This window comes from Salminus brasiliensis, chromosome 23 (assembly GCF_030463535.1).
Source record: "Salminus brasiliensis chromosome 23, fSalBra1.hap2, whole genome shotgun sequence".
In the NCBI taxonomy this organism is placed as follows: domain Eukaryota; kingdom Metazoa; phylum Chordata; class Actinopteri; order Characiformes; family Bryconidae; genus Salminus; species Salminus brasiliensis.
The window spans coordinates 6165089-6185471 of NC_132900.1; the positions used below are offsets into that span (position 1 = coordinate 6165089).

The 20383-nt window shown below is 43.2% G+C and overlaps 1 protein-coding gene across 1 annotated transcript in view; it reads left to right on the forward strand.

Moving 5' to 3' along the window:
* The first annotated feature begins 5765 nt into the window (after positions 1-5765).
* lingo3b (leucine rich repeat and Ig domain containing 3b) overlaps positions 5766-20383 on the forward strand; it is a 59458-nt gene continuing 44840 nt past the window's right edge. Inside the window, exon 1 of the mRNA XM_072669015.1 lies at positions 5766-5851. The gene's annotated coding sequence lies outside the window, so the exon portion shown is untranslated. The remainder of the gene's footprint in view (positions 5852-20383) is intronic.

Genomic DNA, 20383 nt, shown 5'->3' on the forward strand with positions numbered 1-20383 from the left:
TTCTCGCTGTTACTAATAAAAGCAGCTGTGCTGGAGATAGTGCTCTCTTCCCTCTTTCCTCTCTCTTTTCTGTCTTCTCTCTCTCCTCCTGGCTAATGCTCAGCCTAATGAAGCTGTCAGGGCTGATCTATCGCTCCATCCCCACAACGCTACACTATATAGATATTGAGAGAAGGAGCGCTATTTTTTTGGTGCCCCAATTTAAAAACAAAGCCGTAATTGCTTTATGTGTCGTAGGTGGTCGTTCAGTGCCGGGACAAATGAAGTTATACATCTGAATGTGTGTGTGTGTGTGTATATGTGTGTATGTGAGTGAGTGAGTGTGAGAGGGAGAGATTAATAGTGCACACACTGCCTGATGTGATCATTTGTTGGGCCTATTCATTCTGTGCTGTGACTTTTCACATTTGATAATTACCTCAGATACTCAGATAAAAACAACAACAACAAATAAATAAATAAATAAATGAATATCATAAGGTACACAAAGTTTAATTGCACAATTAGCATAAAAGCCTTGAATGCTCATTTTCGAGTCACAGAACAGTGCTGTTTAGGGGAACGGGAGCGAGCCGCGTGGCGAGGAACGAGTAAAAGGTGAAGATGGTGACTCGAAGTTCTTGTTTCCTTTCTTTTAAACAATTGAATCATTTCACAGCCATAACATTAGCACCACTCACAGCTGAAATGAATAACACTGTTTATCAACATCTACAGTGGGTGGATATTATGCAGTAACAGTCAGTTCTTGAAGGTGATTCTCCTGTTAAAAGCAGAAAAACAAATGGACAAGTTTAAGAGTCTGAGCCACCCAAAGAACCAAACAGTAATGGCTAGACGACTGGTCAGAACATCTCCAAAACGTCAGGCAGGTCTTGTGGGATGTTCCTGTTATACTGTGGTATACAGTACCTAAAAAAAGTACCTCCAAGAAAGCACAAACGGTGAAATGACGACAAGGTCATGGGCACCTAAGGCTTTACTGTTGCAATCCATGGAGGCCCAACCGTACAACATACAGGACTTAAAAGATCTGCTGCTAACGTCTTGTCTAGGTGCCAGATACCACAGGATACCTTCAGATGTCTTGTGGAGTCCATGCCTCAAATGGTCAGATGAAATGGTCAGGGGGACCTGCTCAATATATGGCAGGTGTTACTAATGTTATGGCTGATCGAGGTACGAGGCCTTTGACATTATATGGTAACAGTAAGTATCATATAGTAATTGTTGCTGACCATGTGCATCCCTTCAGGGTCACAGTTTACCCATCTTTGGCTAACGGCTACATCCAGTGAGTTCAGGGTTCTTCAGTGGCAGTTCTTCCCCATCACCAGGTCTGAATTCAGTAGATTTGGTGGTGGAAGATGGTAGATCGGGAGAGTCCTAACATGAGAGTGCTCCTGAAGAATCTGCTGGAATTGTGAGGCGCAATCATGCCAAACTTGACCAGACTCTGGAGGAATCCATCCCACGAAGATCTGAGACTGAGAGTAAAATGAGGCCCTATGAGGCCCTATTTTGAGGCCCTAGGCCCCAGTATTAGTATGGTGTTCACACTACAGTTCTCAGGAAGTACCATATATAGAACGTTTGGCTAATGCAAAATTTACATATCCAGCATGGGATCAAAGCATCATTCTATATAATGTACCAACAGCAGCATTTGAGAAGTAGCATCTGAAGCCTTGCATCCACCACGGCTCCTTTAATGGATTGCATGAATATCATGAATACTTTAAAGCAGCAGTGCCCAATCAGAAAGATACCTCAAATATTTATTGTTTCAGGCCTCCATCTCCGATCCCCAGTGTCCTGCTGTCTTATTTTGAAGGGGAATATCAGTGTGTGAAGACAGAACAGAAGGACAGGAAGCACTGTGAGAAGATTCCAGTTAAAGACTTCAATCCCTTCTGCTCGAAACAACAGTGAGGATCTGTTTTGTAATGCCGTGCGCATGCTGTCAAAAGTGGCGACTTAAAACGTGGCCTCAATTTGTCACATCCAAGCACTTTAAATGAGTGCAGTGCCACCGAGTCTTTGAACACATCGTTTTATTCACTGACACATTTTAGAAGAGGCAAATTGCAGAGACGGTTTTAATGGATCCAGCTTTTGTTTTTCTCCTGAAATAACTGCAGAAAAAAAAATGACAGAGGCAGAGTGATTTTAATGTTGATTTCACTTAATCATGGAAGTGGGAGAGGAGCTGCTTCTGAGTGAGATTCTTAACAGCACTTTGAACCAAATTGCTCAATTAAGTCGACGTAAAAGTTTTAGGCAGTTTGATTAGAGCAAATTATGCACTGCTGAATGTCACACGTGGGCTGCTTATGGAGGAGTGTGTGCGTCTGTGTGTGTGTGTGTGTGTGTGTGCATGTTTTGGATATTTTTCTATATGACAAAAGTATTGGGACACCTACTCAAGTACTTTTCTTTCAAAATCAAGGGCATTAAAACCAACAGGATTGCTATTAGATTCTGTGAGCATTTGATTGCCTTTAGCAACAAGAGTGTTACTCTTGCATGTAGATAAGTAACACCGAGGATGTTAGATAAGTAACACCCCACCACACCCCCTTCACCCCCAACATCACAATTCATCCCAAACTTCACAACTCATACCAAAAGTATTGTATTAGACGGAGCTCCCTCACTTCAGAGAACACAGATCCATGTTTATCTGTTCCAGTTCCAGTCTGGAGTTGATTCCATGGGCACAATACACGGCCTAAGAAGGTGCCAATGCAAGTGAAGGAGACCATCATTAGGCTGAAAATACACAACATCTATAACAGAGACAGCAGGAACTTTGGGAGTGGACAAAGAAGCCCACAAAAGACCATTAACATGGATGAGCGGGAAAACCCTAAACCCTTCACATCTCGTCAACTCAAGTCAAGAACACTCTGGATGAGGTAGGTCTATCATTGCCAAAGTCTACAATCAAGAGACACATTCATTTATGTAAATACAAAGATTTACTTCAAGATGCAAACCACTGGTAACACTCAGAAACAGTTTAGACATAGCTAGAACAGATTCCTGCCACAGAGTATACCAAGATTAATTTGCCCCAGAATGAGGATAAGAAAAGAGTCTCAAAAAGGTAATAAAGGCTTCATGGTCCATAGCATATCACATTATCTGTGAAGCATGGTGGAGGCAGTGTTATGGCATAGACATGTATGGTCTATACTGGAACAGGGTCACTGGTGTTTATTGATAATCTGACTGCTGATATAAGTGGCAGGATGGATTCTGAGGTGTATAGCGCTCTACTTTCTGCTCAGATTCTGTCAAATACTGCAGAATAGATAGGACAGTGATTCACAGTGTAGATGAATAATGGCCTAAAAAAAGGAAGGAAGCCAAAAGCTTCTTATAGCAAACAAATGAAGTCTGAAAACTGAAGCCAGAAAGACCCCAAACCAAGCAGCAGGGGGTCCAGACTTTAGCTCACTATAGGTGGTTTACAAAGGCAAAGTTAGTTAGTTGTCCAAATATTTCTGGACCTGACTGTATATAACACATGGGGTCTATGTTTGACCCTATATACTGACAGCATATAGTAGCAAGTGTGTTAGAGAGAGAGAGAGAGACAGAGAGAGAGAGAGGGAGAGAGAGAGAGAGAGAGAGAGAGAGAGAGAGAGAGAAAGTGAAGAAGTAAGAAGTATCATTTCAGATTAGTTCACTGTGGCAGGACAGACCTTGGAGTCGAGTACAGGGTCAAAGCTGAGGTCAGGGTGTTCATAACTGTTGTGGTCTCATGTCTCTGAGGAAAGGGAGAGAGACAGCGCAAGAGAGAGGCTTCATCTTTTTGGAGGAGCAGTAGCCTGAACCTTATGGTCAGCAGGCTACTATTACTCTTGACCCTGGCTCAGACCCCAGATTTATTTCACTCCGACACCGGCCTGCACTCCTCACGTGAGAAAACCAAGCCTTATAGGGACAACCTGTAGTTGAGCAACCTGTGTGTGTGTGTGTGTGTGTGTGTTCTTATGCTCCATGTTTGATTTTTGGAATTACATGCTTCATATATTACATATAATGACCAGCCATAACATAAGTACCACATGCCTAATATTCCCATTGTGCCACCACGACAGCTCTGAACTTTCACGGCATGGACTCTGAAGGTGGGGCCTCCATGGACCGCATCAATGAGCCTTAAGTGCCCATGACCCTGTCGCTGGTTCACTGGCTGTGCTTCCTTGGAGCACTTTTGGAAGGTACTGACCACTTTGAAGCTGCGATGTGGTAAAACCCAGAAGGGGAATTCAGGAAGCCAAACCTGGGAAAGTGAGCAGCTATCTGTGTTAGGCTAAAAGCTAACCCTAGCTGATGACTACAATCTGCACCATGCTGAGCAACACAATCCAATAAGATTTGGGAAGAACTACAACAACAAACAAATGGTGTGTTTGTGCTAATTAGTTTTCTCAATGCTGAAGACAATGCTATGCTATGCTAGGTGGCGCTGTGAGCTGTCACACTGCCATAAGCTAGACAATAAAAGGAGAGCATATTGTTTTTTGAGGTGGCTGAGGCAAAATAACAGGGTGGTAAATAGGCTTGTAAAACCCCATCTGAGCATTTTTACCCCAACCAGTCACACGCATTATGGACAAAAGTATTGGGACACCTGCTCATTCATTGTTTCTTCCAAAATCAAGGGCATTAAAAATATTCTGCTTTTGTTGGAGCAAAAGCTCCTACAGGATTTCTACAGGATTCTGGAGGAGCATTGCTTTGAGGATTTGGTTGCATTCAAAGATAAGAGCGCTAGTGAGGTAATGATGTTGAATAATCAGCACCCCACCCCATCCCCAACTCCGAAACTTCTCCCAAAAGTATTAGATGAAGCACCCGCCATCATTCCAGAAAACACAGTAGTTCCACTGCTTCACAGCTCAAAGCTGGGGGGCTTTGTACCATTTAAGCCCACACCTGGCATAAGGCATGTTTATCTATTCCAGAGAGTCCTATTCTATTGTCAATACTTCTCTGCTGGAGCTAGACATGCTGCACGTGAGCATTTGCACATCTGTGTCAGCAGTGGGTGCAACTTCAAGTAGCTGATTGCGATCATTAGAAGGGATGTCCACAAACATTTGGACATATAGTGTACTTTTATCAACAACTTAACAATATCTAATAAATGCATTATACGGCACCTTTCATAAGCAAAAGGACAAATACTGAGATCAATAATGCTGAATAATTCATTACCGAGATGTTCACGAGCCCTAAACTTTTCTACGTCATTGATTTCTCTCTGCACAAGAGAGACGCTCCCTTGACGACGAAGCCGAGCAGCGCGCGGATAAAGAGAGAAAGAGAGAGAGAGAGAGCGCGAGGCAGCAACAGCTCCTGGAAGCGTCGGCGCTCTTTTCCCCTCACACACACACTTACACACACACACACACTTCAGAACAGAGCTAGCGAGAGAGAGAGAGAGAGGGAGAGCGCGAGGGGGAGCGCCCTGCTGCCCTGCTATCCCGACAGACCCCCTTATTAGGGGAAAGGGGGATGATATTCTCCTCGTCCGCGCGCTTGAGGAAGGCACACGCATACGTACACGCACACGCACGCACTCTCCAGACTGGGTGAAGAGGAGGAAGTGATTGGCATGTGGAGCAAAGACACGCGCACGCACTCCGTGTTTTTGGGCACAAACACGGACGCTGTCGTCGTGTGACTTATGGACAGAGTGGAGGAGGTGAAGGGGAGCGCGCGAGAACACGCACACGTACTCACTCTCACACACACACACGCACGCGGGCGGGCGCTCGCTCACACAAACAGACAGGCAGATGAGGACGGAGCAGGAGCCACGCGACAGCCCTTGGTGAGTAAAGTTGTTTTTGTATATATTCTCTCTCTCTCTCTCTCTCTCTCTCTCTCTCTCTCTCTCTCTCTCTCTCTCTCTTCTCTCTCTCGCGCGCGCGCGTGTCCACAGTTGCACAGGTGAGGGGTCTAGGGGGTATAGCTGGTCGAACGACCTGACAGATAAGCAATGGCAGATGTTTGACGTGTTGCTATGCATCTAATTACGTTACATAATTGTATTGTGTTTGATTATGTAATTGCGTATTTAATTACATAGTTACTTCTGCAGCAATTACATTATGGAGCTGTACTGTCAAATGCGTCCTTTTCCTTCTAGACTGCACAGCACTCCTGTAAGTGCCAATAGGAGTTTCCATAGACCTTCTAGACCTTCCACTCCCCTGCTCTGTTGGTCAGCATTAGCCTTATTAGCCTATTTAGCTAATTAGAGTGTTAACTGAGCTGTTGCATCCATATCGTCCTATTACTACACCTGACAGGGGTCATTTTGATGTGGACCCACCTCTATGAGTGAGCTTCATTTGCTTGGTAGATGTTCCTAATGCTGAACTGGAATCAGGGTCATCTTTCTGTTCTGATCGACCCTGTTTAGCGCTGTGGTTTAAAGGATCTGACCTGAAACCAGCACTGCAGTGGGTCAGCAATGTGGCAGAACTTTTGTAAAGCACTGACATAATGTGGGTGAAAGGTCACACTGTTAGGACACAGTAAGTAGTTAGGGTAAGTAGTAAGCAGTTGGTCAGACAACAACTTGACTGTTTAGCAGACGTTGAGTTTTGGTCATCATACTTAAACTATGTTCTTATTTTATGCCAATATGACGTTGGCATGTGACATTTGGAAGGCGTTGGATTTTGGTTTCTTAACATCTTAACTTAAAACCAGCAAAATATCATTGTCAGGTATTGATGTAAAAAAAACACGGTTTGGATCACATCATGGATGCCTGTTTATTTTTATTAGTGACTTATGTTAACATGGCCTATTCGTTTGTATTAGTGACTTTTATTTTGACATTCTGTGTGTTTATTTGTATTAGTGACTTATGTTAACATGGCCTATTCGTTTGTATTAGTGACTTTTATTTTGACACTCTCTGTTTGCTTGTTTCTTATAGTGACGTTTTTTTGACATGGCCTATTTGTTCATTTCGATTAGTAACTTTTATTTTGATACAGTCTTTATGTAAACCGTACTAGTGTTATCCACACAGCTTCTTAGTCTGTATATTCGCTCTGCAGCCTTATGTCCAGATTAAGGGAATTTTAAAATGTAGTACAGTACCAGCAGCAGTAAAACTGTATTACACACTATTATGGTTAAAGTTTGGCAAGTAATCCGCAGTTTGCATGCTTCCTGAATGATGGTGTGATTCATACAGATTATCTGTGATCCTTTACACCTTTACATTTACATTACATTTATGGCATTTAGCAGACGCTCTTATCCAGAGCGACTTACAAGGTTACTCATACTACAGAGGTGGGCCAATGTAGTGTTAGGAGTCTTGCCCAAGGACTCTTATTGGTGTAGCACAGCATAGTCACCCAGACCGGGAATCGAACCCCAGTCTCCCACATGGTGTGGTAGCTTAGTGGGAGGTAGTGGTGTTATCTGTTGTGCCACACCAACCACGAATACTAACGGTCAGCTGCCATTAGTATTCGTCGTCGAATTGACATTGTCCTGACATTGCGTTTCACTCGACGTCACAACCTACCTTCAATCAGTAGGTGGCTAGCTGGGTTGGCACCTTTCTCTGTTTTCTCCTCCTCACTAAGCCACGCCTCCACATGCTCATCATCAACCATTCGATGTGTTTGTGTGGAATGTTTGAGAGTGGATGTAGAGGATTTTTGGCCAGACTTCTGTAAAGCTTGTCTAACCTCACAACGGTTGCTATGAAAGGGCACAGTGCATCTGTGGGCGGAGCATAGATACATTAACTATAGTCTAATTCTCAGTGAAATAAGTGTAAATAATCAGAGATGTATACATCCACACACACACACACACACACACACACACACAAACATACTCCAGCAGCTGTGCACAAATGTGCCTGAATGCTGCATGGCTGTCTCCGTGCCATGTTTCTAAAAGCAAGCGCCGCGAAAGCTTCGACCCATATCTACACACCGTACAAAGAATGCTGTTTGTGAGAGCGAGTGTGTATGTGCATGTGTGTGTGTTTGTGTGTGAGTGCGGCGTGTGTTATCTGCCTCTCTCCCCCGCTCGCTCGTCCATGCCATTATCAGCGAGAGCGCTTCTGACAGGCGCTTTACCGCGTTGCCCTGGGCAATGAGGAGCTTTAAACAGGCAACAGGAGAACCTCCAACTGGCAACAGGAGCATCACCAACAGCCAGAGAGAGAGAGAGAGAGAGGGAGAGAGAGATGCATACATATATCAGCATCTACTTCCCTCTCTTCACACTCCCTTTATCTCCAGCCGCTCTGTATTTATGGGACAAGTTTGCTATTTATGAACTCAGTGTCTTATGTGATGGCATTACTGGCAGGTTGTCGATCCTCCAGACACTTATGTTACAGATCGGGCCTCTTTGAAGGAGCGTTTGAACGAATAATGCTCAAAAAATGTGTCAGATTTAAAAACGGCAGCTCTTAAATGTGCACGGCTTCAGCTGATGCACCTAGGAAATACTACTGTCTATAACTATTCAAAATGTTAACAGTCCAGCTTTTGAGGGCCATGTAGGTCAGGGCTTCCCAACCTATTGTGTCAGGTGACCCCCTGCCGCCTGGACCATTCACTCTAATCTACATTAAACCGTCACCTGGTCATCACATGGCATGATCCATCCAGTAATTATTAAATAGGAATAATAATTTGCCTCACATTTCACTTGATTTATTTTTTTATTTTATATGTTTTTAAATTTTAATTTAATTTAGTTAGTTTGTAATTTAATTTGACAGAGGAATGTCCATCACAGTCTCGCAAACTACTGCAGTGCCACCATAAGCCCCCAGGGCAGAGGTCAAAAATAGGCAGCCTGCAGACCTGGACCAATAACCGAGACACTATTGAGAACTATGTCATTTTGACAGAGTGCTTATTTTAACCAGCATAACTTTACGCTAGCCTATATGGTACAGGTTTAGCGGCCCAGGAAATGCACAGACCTATCACATGTGTTAAAAATATCACATTACATATTTCATGTCTTTTTATGTTTTTTCGTTTCCTTTTTTTGTCTTTAACTAATTACTGATTATGTAAACAGTTGTGTAAAAAGCGCTATACAAATAAATTTGACTTGACTTAAGCTCTGAGTGGTCCAGTGGTCTAAGGTGCTGCAACTATCATCAGAGCATCGATGGCATGAATCCTGGGTAATGCTACTTGCCATCAGCAACCAGGGCCTGAGAGGGCACAATTGGCATTGCTCTCTCAGGGGTGGGTTTTTATTGCTCTTGGTGGGTTGATGGCACTTCTTCCCACATCACTCCTAGTGTGATGCTGGTGTCTGTTGTAGCTGCTGTATTGAAGCTGGGGAGCTGAGCTTTCCTCCAAGCGTGTTGGCTATGTGGTGATGCTGCATCAGCGACCATCATAAAAACACTAATAGAGTTTAGCTGCTGTTTACGATAGGCATCCTGTTAAAATACACACCACAAATTATGAATACCACAAAGCAAGAAGGGTTAGGGTTAGATTAGCTAATAGACCCAAAATAACGAGCCTTTAAGAGCAAAGGGAAGTTCTGAAGAAAGTGTAGATTGCAAGAGAACCATGTAGGCAGGCCAGGTTTCACTTTGCTTTGGATTTATTCACAATAAATATAGGCATTTTTCTGTAGATGCTTAAGCTTAATTAAAATAAAACAGCACACTGATTATGGCAACCGGCCAAAGCATTAACACTGTTGTCCTGCCGGTGCGACAATAATGAATAAAACGAGCAAATTAGAATAAATGCATTGTTTACCATTCTGATTAGTCTGACTGGACACCAGATTAGGAGTATTATGTAGTACATTACATAAGGCTTAAATGAACATTGGTGTATATTTGCTGATGTTGTGTGGGTGCGGGTGTGTAGGAAGGGAGGCAGTGGCCAGGCCCTCCGGATATGGTATAACACTTCCTGTCTGGTGCTAATGCATTTCCTGTGTCATGGCATTGTTGGACCTTGTTTTGTATTAGCCCTAATCTCCAACCCCACCTCTAACTTCATCCACAGCCAGGAGAGCCTGGCTTTGAACCACTGTGCTTTGAACAGTGGCAGCAGTTTTTCTTTATTGGCTTAAAATGGGGACACTGTGCTATGATACACACCACTAGGCTAGGTAGCTAAGTCCCTCTAAATTAGGCACCAAAAAGTGTCAAAAAAAGGGTTCTCTCCCGAAGAACATTTCAATGGATGGTTATTTTGAGAACTATTTGGAAGAAGAAATGTGAAAGTGTGAAAGAACCCTTTTTAAATGTTGAAGAACCTCCACACAAGGTTCTCAACCAGTTCCAGTTTTTTCCTATTACTGTGCATCCAATTCAGTCACCATTCAAAACCTTTGGACACCAATTGTTGAATATACACAGATCAGCCTGATCAGATAGCTGAGTAGGTCATGCCACCATAACCTCTGATGGCGTTCTGTGGTATCTGGCACTGAGAAGTTAGCAGCGGATCCTTTAAGTTCTTCATGTTGTGAGGTGTGGCATCCATGGGTCATATCAATGAGCCTTAAGTGCCCATGAAGTGCCACAAGACCTGATGCTTGATTTTTGGAGAAGTTCTGACCCAGTTGTCTAGCAAAATCTTATGCTTGCCCATTTTTCCTGCTTAACACGTCCCCTTCAAGAACTGACTGTTCACTTGGTGTCTAATATATGCCACCCCTTGACAGATGTTTTTCACTGCACCTGTCAGTGGTGCTAATGTTTTGGCTGATTAGGGTGAGGTGTAGGTGGATGTTTGCTGGACTGATTAGACATACCTAGCTCAACGCTACATGTAAGAGACTCTATATATAATGAGGAACAGTATTCAACAGATTTGTCCTCGGCTGTCCTTCAGTCATCAAAGCCTCCATTCTACAAGCCCAGAATAAGACACCACATACGTTCAGATTCACAAAACAGAGAATGATCTTGTATCTCAGCTCCTGAGATCTTGCAGTTTTCCTCATTTCTCAAAGTAAATTTGAAAAAGAGAATGTACACCATCAATAACTTGGCACTAATTTAACTTTTCACTAATTTAACATTTCATAACATTTTTAACATTTAACAGATGCTCGATTTTGGTTGGAAATCAAAGTCATATATATGAAGAAAAAAATAATAATAATTACACAATGACCTAAAACCAACAACATAAACAGATGATCAGCCATAACATTAACACCACTGACAGATGAAGTGAAAAACACTGATTATCAATAGAAGCATCTATCTGTCAAGGGGTGGCTATATTAGGCAGCAAGTAAACAGTCAGTTCATGAAGGTGATGCTGGTGTTAAGAGCAAAAAAATGGGCAAGCATAAAATCTGGGCCAAATTGTGATGGCTAGATAACCAGTCAGAACATCTCCAATACATTAGGCAGGTCTATTGAGGTTTCACTGGTATGCAGTTGTCGGTAACTACCACAAATGGTCCAGGAAAGAACAACTGGTGAACCGGGGCCAGAGTCATGCATGAAGGCCCCACAACTTGCAGGATCTGCTGCTAACTTTGTCTTGGTGCCAGATATCAAAGGACACCTTCAAAGGTCTTGTGAAGGCCATGCCTTATCAGATCTGTTCTGGTGGCACAAAAGTGACCTACTCAATATTAGACAGGTGGTACTAATGTTATGGCTGGTGTATGGACGTCTAGAACTTTATGAACTTTAGCAGGCTTTGGGTTTTGGTCTCCATACCTCACAACCACAATATGATGTTGGAGTTTGATTACTAAGTTGTCGTCATGACCTACATTCAACCAGGTAACAGTGTCTGTCAGAGTTGGTGGCCAACTGGGTAGGTAGATCATTCACACCAGATAGCAGAAGATGATGTGAGAGATTTTAGAATTTAGCCTGACATCGAGACACCTTTTGGGCTTATCCAGAGGGGTAAATTGACCTGGTTAATCTGCAATGTGTACCAGGCCTAAAGGCTTAGATCACCTCTGCAAGCACATGTTATGGCAGCTTTATGACACCAAAGAAGACATAAGAGCCAAAAGGTGAATGCGGCCTTAGTTTTATGGAGAAGGTAGAGATGTCCTTGATGTTATACAGTTTGTCTTGACATTTGAAAGGAAGTCAGACTATGCTGGAGTGCATGTAAAGGGGACTACAAATGGACTGGTTGAGGAACTACAAGTAAACCTAACGAACGTGAGATGTCATATGAGTGCTATAATCTTATATGAGTGGTTCAATCTTGTCGTTGTACTTGTAATGACGGCTGGGTGTATTTCCATTCAATCAGTGTATTGACTTGCACACTGTGGAAGGATAGGGGTTTAAGTGACTTGCCTGAAGGGGGAACCATGTTCTGTATGAGACAGAAAAGCTCCTGCCCTACGACTTTAATTCAGTTCATTATTATTCCACTCAACCTCACTGTAATATATATTAGACTATCTGATATCAAGAAATGAGTAATTCTATCCGTTTCAAAGGATGTCACGTATATTACTTATTATCTCCTGACTGAACAGAAGCGGAGAGAGAATTACAGTCTGAGTGATAGAGCCATAGAAAGCTCCTTAGTAACGAGAAAATCAATTTTCTTTTTTAGCATTTCAAAGTTTGGCTGAAAACCTAATTGCAATGAGGGCAATTTCAGGTAAAAAGAGTAGTGATGGGTAAAAAGCTTGGGTTGGTCGATCTGATTTACTTTAGACGAGCTTTTACTAGCTTCTTGACCATGTGTAGATACACAGAACAGTAATTTGACACATTAGATGTACCACCAACTTTTTTCTCTATGATTACACGTTATTGAAGTTGAAACCAAACTATAAGACACAACTTAAACAAAAATAGTTAGTCAGAATTTCTAAATACCACAGTAAACCATATTACCGTAGTACTGCCCTAGTACTGACTATATCAGTCAGCAAAGACCACCTTTTGCTGGTTGCTGGTTTCAGATGGTCTAAGCTTGTTTCTAATTCCAGCGTCCAGGCTTTTTTCTGTCCTAGCACCAAAGTGGTGGAACGAGCTTCCCCTGGGTGTCCGAACGGCAGAGTCGCTCGCTGTCTTCAAACACAGACTAAAGACCCACCTCTTCAGAGAGTACTTGGGCAAATAGCAGGGTAATATGGTCAACTTATTGACTTGTGCTTAGTATTGTCTAAAGCTTAGAGGTATCTTTGAACTATTAGTCTACTCTAACTATATAGCAGAGTGGTCACCCTATTGACTTGTGTTTAGTAATGTCTTAACTTAGAGGTTTTTAGCCTATTTAAACTAGCTGAGGTTATTCTTAAGTAATAAGCAAAGCACTTTTGCAAGTAGCTCAGGAGCGTCTGCTCAATGCCTTAAATGTTAAATGATCAAGGTCAAAGTGGTTGGCCACAACCTAGCTAAGCTCTTCCCCAGAGTTTAAAGATTTAGCTGATCTTACTGCCATACTGGCTGACTAGCTTGGTCATGCTGGTAGAAGGGCTAAAACTAAGACTAGCCTTCAGTTTCCAGGCGAATATAGCTAACAAGTAACAGAAGGTTGTAAACCAAACAAACATATCTGTGGTTTTAGACACTGTATAGCGTTCTGTTATCAGTAAGTATGGACAAAAGCTGCATAGCTAAAACGTCCGGAGCTATCTTGATGCTTGTTTGCACTTTTTCTAGTTAATAATAATGCCAAAAACACATGAAGAAATTTTAAGCTATATAAATAACTGATGGTTGTGACCTGCAGTCGACACAAGGCTAATTTGTAGGGTATAAGCTTCCACTACTTGTTAGCTACATTAGCTACAAAAAAGAAACAATCAGACTATTGCTTCTTCTGGTGTGTTTTAATCTCCCTCCAAAAGCTCCCTAAACCCCATCAGCTTTAGAGAATTAATGCTAGGCCGTAAAAGCTCGGCCTTGTCTACATTTTGCCTCCATTTGTAAACCTTTCAAAGGCACCTGTAATGAAGCTGATTCGCTAGCGCACGCCCCTGAATCTTTACACAGCTTCACCCAACATTGTCTAATTGTTCGCCCACAGCGCAAGGGTAGCGGAACTGCGCATGCGAGGCACGCTTCAAGGTCAGTCCTCCACCCTTCAGCTCCCCTCCTCATTTTGGAGCAGCCATATGCCCGTTTCCATGGAGTTTTTACCCCTTAGTCCCACCCCCCGTCTCCCCATTTTCCAGTGCCAGGGTGCAAAAGCAGTATAAGAAGTGGGGAGCCTACTGCAGTACAGAAGAACTGATATTCCACCCTGATGGCAGGCAGGCAGTCACAGTTGGACTGGCTGTTCTTTCCTATAGCATCCTATAGCATGTGGTAGTTAGCGTTGTCCCCCTGAACCTGCCACCTATGTTAATATTAATAACTACTTCTTATTAATCATTAGCTAATGATGGTGTCAGCTGGCCGTTGGAAGGCCGTGGATCAATGCAGAGGAAATTACAGGCACCGTGGACGTGATACGAGCCGAATCCTCGGTTTATGTCTGCAAGATTTATTCAATTGATTAAATTTTTAATGTCCTCTCAAAAATAGCTCCAGCAGTTTGAGCTCCTTGACTCTGCACAGGCTTCCATCTGAACGCTAGCCATCACACGGCGCACAGCCGGGTTATAGGCGAGCCAGTTTAGCAAATGGCAGCATTGGTTCTTTTTATTGGAACAGTATTCCTCAGTTACACTCCCAAACTAAAGGTGTTTCAAAGGGAACTTTTCCCAACTTTTCTCCCAATTTGGTACTGCCCACCCCGCCCCCATTCATAGCTCCCTTTAGCACTAGCAATGCTCCTGAAACTCCTCCAGTACATGCAAAGCCAGCCAGAGATGCAACCTTTATTAGGCTGGTCCCAAAAAGCGCTGGGTCCCAAGCTCCACAACTCCAGCTAACACACGCGTGCTGGCCAACAACGCTTTAAGAATGCTGAGCGGAGAGAGCACGCCCAATTGTGCTCTCTCTGACTTCGGCTGCTGATGGCAAAGTGGCATGGCTCAGGATTCGAACTTGTGACCCCCGGGCCATAGTGGTAGCGCACTTGTACTGTATATAGGGGTTGGGTTTGGTGGCCAGGTTCTTCACATTAGCCCTTCCTGTGACTTGGTGCGGCTTTATAGCTTTACACACTCCTAGCATTCTCTCAAGCAGCTTCATGAGGACCACCCTGGGACGTTTTTCCAACAGGTTCAGAGAACTCACACATATGCTGACAATTTGTTGGCTGGTGAGAACGACTGGTTGGGGGCCTGTTAATGACAAACATTTAAATTCCTAAAAAAAAGTTAAATTCCTACATTGGCACAAATTTCACTGTTATATTAGTCCTTTTACACATTTTCATGTAAGCCTTTACATGCCTTTACGTTATGAAAACACAGATATGCCACTCGGACGTGTCCAAACTTGCGATTGGTAATGTATACACACAAATATCACACACACACACACACACATACACACACACACAAGTAAGAGTAATCAATGAGGTTCGGTGGCAAGTGGTGTTTCTCAGTTTTTAATTGTCTGACTCCAGTAATTGATTGTTTTTTTAAGCTTTAATTAGTGGCTTATAAGACGGTTACAACAATAGCAACTTAGCTCTCATTGTATGGACCCATGTTAACACACACACACACATACTTGTTTTTATACAATGAAAGGACAAAAGAATCGGCAAAGAACCACCTCCGGCAGGTTTATACTCCAGCCCAAATCAGACTCGCCCCATTTACCCAACTAAGGGCATCTGCAGGCAGTAAATAGTTGGATCAGGTGGGGTGGATAAGGGTTGGGTCTGCTGGAAGATGGCTCTCCAGGAGCAGGGTTGGACACCCCCGATACAGCCTGTGTGTTTGTGTGCACCCTTGTGTCTGCTCTTTAATCCAGGCCAGACTCAGCGTACAGCTGGCAGATGTAGCTATGAGGCATGTGTGTGTGTGTGTGTGTGTGTGTGTGTGTGTGTGTGTGTGTGTGTGTGTGTGTGTGTGCGTGCAAAGGGCTTGTAGTAGCAGTAGTGTCTTTCTACATGGACAGAGCACTGCTGTTTCCACAAGACATATAGATCTCTTCTTCTCTTCAGTGTGTTTGCTGTCGTTCTCTCTCTCTCTCAGGCTAAGGAATGTATGTGCTCTTTATTTTTTTCACACTCTGTCTCTCTCTCTTTCTCTTTCTCTCTCTCTCTCTCGCTCTCTCTCTATTTAAGGCTATCTGTTTGTCTCCTCGTTCTCTCCTCTGTCTCTCTCCTCTGTCACATGTAATATAATACACACATGGCACAGCGCTGCAGCAGGGAAGCACAGTGCTGTATATGTGATCTGGCATCGTCTCAGGTGTATCTCCAGATGTTTTTGTTTCAGTTCCTCCAGCATGCGCAGCGCTGTGACAGGCCAGGGATGAAGCTGGAATTGAATGAGCAAGGCCTGTAGAGGCGAGGCTGCAATTCTCATACGGAGAAGAGAATTCCACGACACCCCGCAGCGACAGAACAGTGTGATGCTTGTCCTAGAACCCTGTCACTGCCTCACGAAGGAGGGAGGCAGGGGTGTCACTAGGCCTGTTTTAGTGGGGCTTGAGCCCCCCTTAAATAAATGTACATTATTTTAAAGGGCAGATCCATCTTCTCAACATCAGCAGGTCTTCCACCCTCTCAACATATTTAAAAATGCACGTTAGGGGTGGAACGTGAAAATGAGCATGGCAGGGAGGCAGGGCTTAGTAAAAAGTGGAGAGGGTAAAAAAAGCCAATCAGATATTTTTGTGGTTTGTATGTCTCCATGGCAATCAGTGGTAGCATCAACATTCAGAAGATCGCTGCCCCTTCCTACATAATAGGCCCCGTCCAGACCTATCTGGATATTTAAAAAAAAAACCTCCCTCCCTCCATTTTTGAAATAATACAATTCTGCTCACAAAGACGAAAGTGCTTGCTTTCGATGAGCATGCTAGCCCTGTATCCAGATGTTATAGTAACTTTTAAGGAAGTTTTTGTCTGCATTTTGGCCTCCCCTTCCACATGACATCATCATTTTTTGGTCACTGAAAACGGAGCTTTAAAAAGTACAGTTTTCAGTGAGCTTTATGAAAACCCTGATGTCACATTGCATGCATTTCTGAATCTCAAATACCTCCTTACTCTGAACTATAGAAGTCATAAACTACAGCGTCTACATGCAGATAGCACTAGATTTCCGATTTCCACACACGAATAAATGTGAATACTGTTCTATTACAGATATAGACTCCTCTGTTTAGAGTTACAGTCCATAATTGTGTGGGAGCAGTGTGTAATTTGGGATGAAACCTGTGTTTTCTTCGTTCTTCTTCATGCTGCTTTAATGTCCCTCTTAGTGAAGTACTGTTGCCCCATAGAGGGGTAGCATGCTAAAGCAAGCGTTTTTGTCTCTGTAAGGATGGAAATATTTTTAAAACAGAAATGAGGGAAATCTCTGTTTTTAAAGGTACCCGGATACGGATGAGGTTTAATTCCCAATTCCACTCTACTCCCTAAGTAGTCTACTATACAAGTAACAAAATCTGTAATAGAACAGTATTTACATTTATTCATGTGTGGAAATCTGAAATCTAGTGCTATCTGTGTAGACGCTGTACTTATATCACTTGTAGTTCCCTATATAAGGAGTAAGGAGGTATTTGGGGTTCAGCAGTGTAATTTATCAGCATGGAATGAAGTCTGTTGGACAAATCACCTGTTTGAACAGAATGCTATAAGGAGTATGTGTGTGAAAATGTTTGCAGATTAAAAAATGATTAATGATGAGATTACTCACACTTGAAATACAATTTCTCACTCTGCTCAGCACGCGCCTCTAAATATGGGCAAAAGGAGAGCATGAGTGAGAGAAGAGAGGGAGAAAGACGGATAAGACAATAACAGAAAAGAGAAAAGTAATAGAGAAGAGAGAAGATGAGGAAGCAGGATATCTCAGGGAGAACGTAAGGGAAGTGGGAGAGAGGGAGAGGGAGAGAGAGACCCAGCTGGACCATGTTCATTCTGTTGTAAGGGAACAGATCCTCGTGTATTAGTTCTGCTTCACTGTCTCTCTCTCTCTCTCACACACACACACACAGACAGGTGCATGCCCTGTCTTCCAGATCACATACTAGAGCTCGCGGACTCACTGTTTTGCAATCAGCTTTGTAGTATTGTGCTGTTGGCTTTTACGAAAGACTGCCATATGCAACTGAGTCCTTTAACCAATCACAGTGCTCTGTTAGGTGCTGTGAGTTTCCAGACCAAACACTTTCAGCTTAAAAAAAAAGAATGTCCCAATACTTTTGTCCATATAGTGTATCTCAGGGCTGCCAGCTGAGGCTCACACTTGCCATTTCTCATACATTTTAGTGGCCTCTGGTCTGTTGTCCCTGTTTGGTGTGAGGAAGACTCTCCACTTTAATCCACATTTCAGTGGAGCCTCACTTACCTGCTCTGCTTACACCCCTCTCACATCTCACAAAGCAGAGCCAACACCTTCACACACACCTCAACAACCAGGCAGCATTGCCAACACACACACACACACACACACATAAAGAGAAGTGTTTTGAACTCTTTCACCGTCCTGGAATCGGTAATAGCACCTTATGATAGATGATAGGATGGAGACGCTGGGAATTAGCTACGGCTAAATGGGGAGAACTATTAAATGAATATGCTAATAAGTAATAAAAAAAACAACCTGCTGCCAATATGGTGCCCTTAGCATTCGGCTATAAAGTCCTTGGCAGAGCCTTGAACCCAGAGTCGTTCTGTAACACTGCCTTCAGATTGCATGCTCTTGCTCCTTCCCCTGTTAACCTCTGTCTGAGCCTTCATGCAGGAGACAAGAAGAGGGGAAAGAGCCGAGAGGGAGGTGCGAGGCGGAGGAAAACGGGGGATGAAAGAGAGAGAGAGTGAGGGAGAGTTGAGTGAGAAATTACAGCTCCGGTTTTAAAATAGCACCAATGGCTTGCAGAACGAATTTCACCATCGTGCGTTCTTTAGCGCAGGAATGCTGAATTATTCATGGTGGACCGTTCTGCGTGCTCCTGACAGGGAATCAGAGCGGGATTTTTGACTCTCATGTGAAATTGATGGCGAAAGGAGAGATAAGAGGGAGCAAAAGAGTAGGAGGGAAGATGGAGGGACAATCATGTCTTGCTATCTGAGAGAAGAGGAGAAGTGTGGACAGAAATCAATGAGCTGGAGTTGGACAGTAGTACTGAAATTAACAGCAATCGGTATATGAGCACTTTTAAATAAATATATACTCTAAGGACAAAGGTATTGGGACGACCGCTGATTCACAATTTCTTCCGTAAAATCAAGAGTATTAAAAAAAGAGCTTATCCTGCTTCTGTTGGAGTAACTGTCTTTACTGTTGGAGTAACTGTCTTTACAGGGAAGAAGCCTCTACTAAAGAAGCTTCTAGGGCAACAAGGGTGACAGGAGCATCACCACCCCACCTCACCTTTCAACTCTCTAACTCATCCCAAAAGTATGGGATGGAGCACCACCATCATTCCAGAGAACACGATTCTTCCACTGCTCCACAGCTCAATGCTGGAGGGCTTTATACCCCCCACCCCCCAGCCCATGCCTGGCATTAGGAGGCATGATAATCTGCTACATAGAGTCCTATTTTATTGGCAATACATTTCTACAGGGACTAGACAAGCCATGTGTGGCTGCACTGGCACATCTGTGTCAGCGATGGATGCAACCTAAAGTAGCTGAGTGTGCTCATTTGAGGGGGTATCCACAAACTTTAGGGCGTATAGCGTATGTGGTTTAATAGACACTTACTGCTGGTGTTGCAGTCAAGAGGTGAGAGTAGGACTGGCTGAGACTGAGTCCAGTCTACAGTAGTTGATTTTACATTCATTATACATAATTATACATGATATATTATATGATTGTGATTATGATAACATGATTATATGCTGTATATATTATTGTAATATTTCTACTGGTCCATGCATCGTGCATTTTTGACACAAATCGAACAACTGCCAACTGCCATACTAGGTTGTAAATTGTTGTTAAGTCTTTTAAATGGTCAGATACTGTTGAAGAAGGCAGTGATGCCCGGAAAAAGATGGAAAAGCCCTGTTCTACGGATGGCTAGACTGGTTGGAGCCGACAGAAAGGCTACAGTAACTCTGTACAACTGTGGTGAGCAGAAAAGCACCTCAGAACGCTCAACACATCTAACCTGGAGGCTGGCATATCACCCAGCACTAATGAGTGTGTGTGAGAGTGTGTTTTAGTAGAAAGACTAGGTCAGAAAGGTTGTCAAACACATCCATGTACACACACACACACACTGTCAAGTACATTGGGTGCAAAAGCAAAAGAAAGCTTGCACAATAAAACACACTGACACTTCCTAAAAATGT